Below are 8,224 nucleotides of genomic sequence, written 5' to 3'. Positions count from 1 at the left end.
AGGGAGAGGTCAGGCCAGGGCTTTGCAATTTCTAGAATTGTGTACGGTACCTGCCTGGGGTGGTATTAGAATCTCTTAGGAGAGTCACTGCCTGGTGCACCCAGGAAAGTGGATACTTTGTGCTTGAAAGATGATGTATTGGAACCAGCAGTCTCAGGAGACCCTACTGACTTAAACAATAAGCAAATGGACCGCGAACCTTCTGAGTAGGAAACCAGGAGGTCCTCAGAGAGTTTGGCCACACAGAACCCCAGAGTCTTTGCGTAGCAGCCTCAGTGATAAAGAAGATTGAATTTTTTGCCAGTGGGAACTCAAAGCATAAAATTTGTTCTAGAGAATTATAAGCAAATGTGACATTACTGCTGTGTTGTGGCTTACAAATTCTCGCACATTACCACACCTGTACTCTGTAATAAGCAAGTTCAATCTTTGGTCCTGAATCAGAGACATTCTCAGCAGACTCATTTCTGGATTTACTTTTTATCTGTCTTCACCTTCCTGTGCCTATCTTGTTTTTGGCCATGTCCCCAGCATCTGGTACAGTGAATGCATACAGTAGACTCTTATGAATAAGGGTTAAATTGATGCATGAAAGTCCGTAAGATGTATCTTATTTGGGTGCATCAAATTTCTGTGTGCTTAGCACTCTTTTTTTTTTTTTTTTTTAATTTTTTTTTTCAACGTTTATTTATTTTTGGGACAGAGAGAGACAGAGCATGAACGGGGGAGGGGCAGAGAGAGAGGGAGACACAGAATCGGAAACAGGCTCCAGGCTCCGAGCCATCAGCCCAGAGCCTGACGCGGGCCTCGAACTCACGGACCGCGAGATCGTAACCTGCCTGAAGTCAGACGCTTAACCGACTGCGCCACCCAGGCGCCCCTGCACTCTTGACACCTTAGTGCATAAAACTCCCCTCTATTATTATTGGGAAAAATCTCCTTTATAATGTGGATATCTGGCCGTGAAGATGCTTACAGCAGTATTAGACATAACATGGAGACGTTTCACATGTCTTTTGAACATTTACAAATTCATCTCCACGTGCTAATATTTTCCGGTACAATCCATGGCTTCATCTAGTTATTACTCAACCACAGAAGCAGCAGTCTATTGATGCTAGAGGAGAAGCAGGACGCTTTGGACTTCCTGAGAGATCTGTGTCTGTATAGGTTTGATATATAATGTATTTTTGTTTTATATGGACAATTTAAAAGATTTTCAAGAATAATTTTTGGTTATTGAAATTTTGCCCTTATTTGGCTCTAGAAACTAGTCCCTTAGGAAGACACTTTGCCATTTTATATGTATCTTTCTCAAATGGCATAAGTATTGTTCATTAAATTTAAAAAAATATGAATTTGGGGGCACCTGGGTGGCTCAGTCAGTTGAGTGTCTGACTTTGGCTCAGGTCATAATCTCATGGTTTGTGAGCTCCAGCCCTGCATCGGGCTTGCTGCTGTCAGCACAGAGCCCACTTTGGATCCTTTGTCTCCCTCTTTTTGCCCCTCCCCCTGTCATGCTTTCTGTCTCAAAAATGGATAATTTTTTTTAATGTAAAGTTTTCCAGCTCTAACCAGATGTTACTGTAATCACAAAAGATGCCATAGGAGTTCAAAGACCAAAGGAAGTTCTGCATCTTTAAGGAAAGGCATGTAGGATATTTAAGGGCTATTAAAATGACAGGCTAGGGAAGCAAAAGAAAGAAAAAAGATCAATGCAGATTTGACAAATTTTTCTGGCTTCAGACCTCTGTCCTTTTGGCTTGGTGGCTCATGTAGTTCATTCCATTCTCTAGGAACATTCCCTATTAAAAAGAATGTTAATATTTTCTAATAAATAACCCTCCCATATAAGATTGTAGGACCTCAATTTGCTTCCTCAAGTCTCCCCCACTTATTTCTGGAACCGTTCTCATTACTTTAATAAACCCATAAGTATCTGATGTCTCCTCAATTTAAATCTGTAGCCAAGACCTCTCTCCTGACCTCTAGAATTTTTATCCAATTGCTTGCCTGACAAATCCGCTGGATTTTTAATAGGGCATGAAATTAATAGTCCATTGCACCCCGACCCCAAACACACACCAGTTCTTAGTTCTCTCCTTTTCAACAGTCATTTCTCTAAGTGTTGTTCTAGCCAGAGACCATGCAGTGTTTTCTAATTCTGCTCTCTTCTTCACCCTGATATCCAATGTGTCAGAAAATCCTGTCCATTACACCTGCAAAAATACATTCCAAGTCAGCCACATTTCCCCCCTTTTCCATTGTTACTCTCTTTGTCTGAGCACGCACCATTATTTGCCCGAAACACTGCAATAGCCTCTAACTGGTCTCTCTGCTGCCCCCCTTCCCTCCACCTTCCACTCTCTGCAGAGCAGCCATAATGAAGCTTTAAAAATAAAATTAAGATCATGTCAATTCCTAGCAAAAACCTCCAATACCTTCCCATTACACACAGAATAAAGTCCAAACTGCTGAACAGGTTCTAAAAGTTCTTACACCACTCAATGCCTGTTTATCTCCATGAATCATCTCCTACCCTTCTCACTGCTTACTATGGTTTCCACAATGACCTTCTTTCAAGACTCTGCAATACCAAGCTCATTACTCTCTTGACACCTTCGAACCAGCTATTCACTCTACTTGGAATGTTCTCCCAGGATCTTACATGGATGATTCTTTTATGTTTTCAGGTCTCAGTGCAAGTGACATTGCCTCAATAAAACCTAACCTTATCTCCAACTCTCTATCATATCAGTCCATCTTGTTTTTTCATTGCATTTATTGATACCTGCAATGGCCTTTTCCTTTTGTTGTGGATTTATTTGTTATCTGTCTTCACCTTCCTGTGCCTATCTTGTTTTCAGCCATTTCCTCAGCATCTGGTATAGTGAATGCAAACAGTAGACTCTCATGAATAAGGGTTAAATTAATGCATGAAAGTCCCTAAGGTGTATCTTATTTGGGTTCATCAATACATTAAAAAAAATTTTTTTTAATGTTTATTTATTTTTGAGAGAGACAGAGACAGAGACAGAGACAGATCATGAGCAAGGGAGAAGGAGGAGAGAGAGAGAGGAAGACACAGAATCCAAAACTGGCTCCAGGCTCTGCACTGTCAGCACAGAGCTCAATGCGGGGCTCAGACTCACAAACCGTGAGATCATGACCTGAGCTGAAGTCGGACACTAAACTGACTGAGCCACCCAGGTGCCTCAATAAATTTTTTAAACTATTTTGTGGCAATCACCACTTTTCTCTTGCTTTAGTCTCCTTCAGGGATATCTTGGCTAAAAACTCTTCTTGTCCTATAGCTACATGGGATGGGTTTTTGCAGCCCATCTCTTCTTTCCTTCTGCCCCCTACCCCTTACCACAGACAGGCAGGCAATGGACACTTCTAGCTTTCTAGAGTTAGGTGCACAAATCCATTTAGGCCATGGAGCTATTTCCATACAACCTTAGGGAAAATCATGGCTATGATCAAACAATCTGTGAGTCACAATTTTAGTAGCCCACAAAACTATCAATGAAATAGAATTTTGTCCTTTTTGCAACCTTCATTCCCAAGGAATTAGACAGGAGTTTAGGGTGGTGATGGATCAGGGGGGAAATCTGAGAAAGAGATCCAGTACTGTGTATACAACATCGCCTTTCACAAAACTGGATCTGGTCAGTGTCTGGGCTTGATGCTTGTAAGGCACCTGGCTCCTCAGACTTTTCCACAGAGCTTTTCCCTCCAAGCTGCCAGCCTTGCTAGATATAGCTTGATACCACCATAAACAGCTTAAGCTCTAGCTGTTACCTCCAGTTCCATGCCAAAGTACTATAACCCTGACACAAGACTGACTACCCATGCTTAAGGAGTTAGATAAGATTTCATGAAGGAGATGATGCTTTAGCTTGTTTCAAAGGATTAGTTGGAGAATCTGAAGTAGGGAAGTAAAGAATTTAAAAGAGGGAAGTAAAGGCCGAGGAAATGGCATGGGGAAAGGCATAGAATGTGATTATCAGGGACTTAAGGGAAATTCAGTAGGATAAGAGTGTAAACAGAGGAGGTAGAATGGAAAGAGATGGGCTGCTTAGGGAAGTTAACATCTGATTGGGAAGGCCTTTTGGCCCATTCTGAGAAACTTAGGTTTTAAGAGATAAGTGATTATTATTGAATAAATATTTGAGCAGGGGATTGAAGTAATAAAAAATGAAAATAACTCTTGTAGTAGCATATACAACAAAGTGGCATGGGAGTGGGAGAGACTTCTGGTAAAGAGATCAGAGAAGGGTTGGGCTGGAGTCATGCAAGAGAAGATTTAAGACTGGACTAAAAGGATAGCAATGATTGTGGTGGGAAAAGAAAAAGAAGGGTTTGATTTAATGCACATTACAAAAGTAGAATAGAGCTGACCAGAGATCTGAAGAATCAAGAAAAAGAGTTTCAAAAGTAATTACTCAAATTTGTTCTTAGAAAACGGAGGGAATTATGATGGCCTCAATCAAGATCAATCAATCCAAGAAGAGAAAGAACAGAAAAGGAGGAAGAAAAGGTTTCTCAGGCTGCAATAATATGGCCCAGAAGAAAAATCTTATGTCACACATACAGTATTTAAGGCTGGAGCTGTAGTCCTAGTGGGATTGGGAGACCTGCCGCCCGTTGATATTGTTGATGGAACTGAGGGGTAATATGACAGATGTGGCATATTAACAGTTTGTACTAAGGATTTTGATCCATATTGAAAAGGTAAGTGATCCTCAAAGAATCACTGATCCTTGTCTGACATTTACCCATTCTTTCTAGCTTCTATTAGCAGTCCGTTGGCATTCCCACACTGAAACATACAGACCTCTTTGCCTTTTTAGTCTCATTGCCCAAACACCAAATCACTGTCTGTATTCTGGGAAGCAGAAACAAATGATTTGGTTTTTGATGAAAAAAAAATTTTTTTAACATTAATTCATTTTTTGAGATAGAGCATGAGTGGCGGAGGGGCAGAGAGAGAGGGAGACACAGAATCCAAAGCAAGCTCCAGGCTCTGTACTGAGGGCACAGAGCCCTTCACCATGACCTGAGCGGAAGTCAGGTGCCCAACCCACTCAGCCACCCAGGCACCCTGTTTTTTGATTTTTAAAATTTGTTGTTTTTGAAGCAGGGAGGGGTTAGAATACAGAACCAGAAGTCAAAGAGTTTTGGTTCTTGTCCTGATTCCTCAAGTTAGGTAGCTTTTCTTCCTCCCTTACTTACTTTCTTCCTTTTCCCCTTCCTTTTTTAAACTTTGGTTTCCTCATCTGTAAATGGTGATGGGTGGTGATGGTGGCAGTAAAGTTTTGGCTGCCTTGCAGGAATCAAATGTAGTGATCAAGAGGGATGGCAGTTATAAAGGTTCAACAAAACTCTGTTGGCTTGTTATTCACTTAATGCACAGTAGCAGTGAGTATTATCCAATAGAATTACCTGGTGTGTTGTGCAGAATGCTTCATGATGCCTGGATGTGGGATGCCACATTTCCATCCCAGTCAATTCTTTGTAAAATAAGAGAGTCATTGAGAGCAGAGACCATGGAGCACATTGACCCAAGTACAAGTCCCAGGTCAGCCATTCACTGGTGGTAAGATCATAGACAAGTTACTGGAACTTTAAACCTATTTCAAAATTATTATAAATAAAAGGGAGAGAGTAATGCTTCCTTTGCAAAGTTGATATGATAAAACAGATGATTCCAGTTTACTTCACCATACTTGTGTATAAAAAATGTTTTTTTAAATGAAAAATCTCCGAGCAGCCATTCACCAAGATGGTGAGACAGTCATCATTTATATCTGTTCTTCCTTGCCTCTAGTCAGAGATAAATATTGCCTTAGAGTCTCAGTCATATTTTGTGGCTGGAAAGAAGAAAAGTCTTAACTCTACAACCCACTGTGGTTGATCAGTGTGGATGATCATTATCCAGGGCCACATGATCCACTCAATTATGAGAGGTGCTGTTATCTCTGTGTCAAGTTTAGGTGTGAGTGTCTTGCTAAGGTTGGGAGCTTAGGCCTTCAGTGATTCTAGGTAATATATAAACCATTACTTCTAAGGTCCTGAGAGAGAGAGCTAATAAGCATATAATACCTTTTTTGAGAAAGCTAAAACTGAGTTGGGTATGGATTTTACCATTTGCAAAATCAGCTGAAATCTCCATCCCCTTCCCAGGCTTGGGGGATCTTCCCCTTCCTCAGGTTCACAATGTTTGGTTTGACCTCTATCCCTCCATGCTTCTTCCACTCAACCTTGGGCATTCGTCACATAATTTTTCCTCAGAAGGTCTTTACAAACAATGCTGCTATTTCTTCCCTAGGTGAATGGTAAAGAGTGTGTTTATTGCAGTTAATGCTGCCATACTAAATCCCTGTTTTATGCATGTAAATCACTTATCATACTGCTTGGCATAGGATAAGTGCTCCATTAATGACAGCTATGATAGATATCATTTGTCTCTCCTGAACCACACTCTAGCCTCCTCGAACTCTACAGTCCTGCTGTATCCCAAGAGACTGACACAGAGCACAAGCCTTTGGCTCCCATACTCTCTGGTTCCTGGATAGATTCTGCCAATAGAAGAGAATAGAGAGGGGGAAGAGAGTTAGATTGAGGTATTTATTCCCTTGGCTCCTCCTTGCTCTCTAGAAGTCCACAGCTCCTTCCAGGTGGCCCATGCTTCATAGCTTTTTCTCTCCTGCCCTTGCCTCTTCATGCCTTAGGCATGGTAACAGTTCCCACTGTTACTAGCTTCATAGTACTGCCCCATCCTTTGATGCTTTTGTTCACCGATACCTCTGCTTTGGTAAATACCTCCCACCCTCATTCTTCCTAAGAGTATCCTGATTTATTCAAGCACTGGGTTCTCAAGTTCTTCATGAATCACTTCCTAAACCTAGAGGGACAAATGTTGAAGATGGCCATAATTTTATTCTTATATTAGCAAATGACATGGACATGTATGGATGTGCTAGCCAATGAAATAGAAGAGGAAGTCCCTTGGAAGCACTATGAAAAGTGGTGGGGTTTTTTGCCCTTAAACAGGGATGCTTAATAAAAGCTTGTGTTTTATCTTTGAATCTTGTTATGTAAGGATGTGATACTTGGAGCCATTGAAGCCATCTAGCGACCTTGAGCAAAATCCAAGAGAATCATAAAGAAACCTGAGATTTTTGAGTTGCCGAATTAAGTCTAGAACTGTTTACTGCCAAAATTTTGTTATGTGATATAATTAATTTTCAGTGATTTAATAACTTCATTTGGAGTCTTGTTATTTGTAGCCAAAAAATCTTGACTGATTAGTCCCAATCACTATACTTAGTTGCTTACTTTTAGTGCAAAGAGTATTGCTGATAGAAAAATAATTTTCCAAATATTCAGTAGCTGCTGTGCTTTTACTATTTCACTATATGTTTTAAAGTTAAGAACATAAAATAATAAAAGAACACTTAAATCTGTTTAAGGTAAAGCAGTATAAATTTCTGTCTCTTCTGGGAGTGGCACACTTCTGAAATGAATGTGATAGAAAGTGGGAAAATATATAATTTCAACAAATATTGAAAACAAACAACCAAATAACATCTATAAGTTTAAAGAAAAAAGCCACCATGCTTTTCAATTTTACTGTGGATATTATGGAGTCTGAAAAGAAAAGCTATTTACTTACAGGTTAAATGAAAAGTGAGCAACTTTGAAGACTCAGGAAACCCTAAGTAAAGGTTGTTTTACCAATGACTAATTTATATTTTTCCAAGTTCTTAGAAAAGTGCCTACCCTATTATTAGCATGACATAATTATTTGTTTAAAATATTTGCTGCATGAAAAGAGAGGTAGAAAACAGGATTAATAAGTTTTTATTCTCTGGTACAGGTAAGAAGTAAGGAAGTCATACAGTGGTATTTTCCTGGAAAGACTGTACATCTAATATGGATTGGTTCATTTAGTTCACCTCAGTGACTCAAGTATTACAGAGTGTAAAGACCATAAGTCACATGACTCATCCTTCCATGGTTTATTACCAGAAACTCTTATCAGCTGCCCAGAAATAACTACAGTTTTGTAAATCCCTCACCTTCTTTATGATTTCCTTCTTTCCAGTGCATTTTCTCCCATAGAGACAGAAAGCAAGGAAAAGACACCTAGGTGTGGGGAAATTGTATAGACATTTAAGTTCTGTCTGCTTTCTGTTTCCCTCCTTCTCCCCCTCCT

The sequence above is a fragment of the Leopardus geoffroyi genome, chromosome C1 (assembly GCF_018350155.1).
Source record: "Leopardus geoffroyi isolate Oge1 chromosome C1, O.geoffroyi_Oge1_pat1.0, whole genome shotgun sequence".
Lineage (NCBI taxonomy): Eukaryota > Metazoa > Chordata > Mammalia > Carnivora > Felidae > Leopardus > Leopardus geoffroyi.
The sequence above is the reverse complement of the archived record's forward strand: the minus strand, read 5'-3'. Positions refer to the sequence as shown.